The following is a 703-nucleotide window of genomic DNA, read 5'->3' as shown; positions in this document are numbered from 1 at the left end:
CCATCGCGTAAGAAAACTTCAGATACATTTATCATTCATTTTATGATCGGGTCGCCCATGAAACATAAACTGTTTCAATACTGGAATATCCTATATTATTTTTAATAGGTAATTTTAAAATAATATTGTATTTTGCTGTAATGTGGCTCGGCAATATTTATTAAAATGATTTGCTGAAATGCGTTATGTTAAATTTTTTGTTCAAATGCCAACGGTCCCCATGATAACATTTTTATAGGTAATTAATTGTTGTATCGTATATTAAATAGGTAATTCTAAAAGTAGACTTTTAGATATAAAAACTATTAAATTACTACTGAATTTTCATGTTTTTTTCTAAAATTTTCAGTGATATGCATTCCCTTCTGAATATTGAACGTAATATATTTAAATATATAGCTGATATAAAATAGTAAACTTTATCATCATTTTGTTTATGGATTTCCTCACCAAACCATTGTATGTTAGATTTTATAATATGTGAATATTACATTTTATCTTTTTATTAATGTATTTTTCACACACAAGTAACATACTCTACATGGTGATTTTATTTAAAACGTTCCAAATTTTATATTTAATCAGTTATTTTGAATTTAATTTCCCTCAGAAATTTCTTGCAGACTTTTCTTCCCCCAGACATTTTCTGTTTCCCGTATCGAATCATAGTTTAATTATTGTTATCAAATCCTAATGTATCTAT

This window comes from Acyrthosiphon pisum, chromosome X, assembly GCF_005508785.2.
Source record: "Acyrthosiphon pisum isolate AL4f chromosome X, pea_aphid_22Mar2018_4r6ur, whole genome shotgun sequence".
In the NCBI taxonomy this organism is placed as follows: domain Eukaryota; kingdom Metazoa; phylum Arthropoda; class Insecta; order Hemiptera; family Aphididae; genus Acyrthosiphon; species Acyrthosiphon pisum.
Note: the sequence above shows the minus strand (reverse complement) of the source record.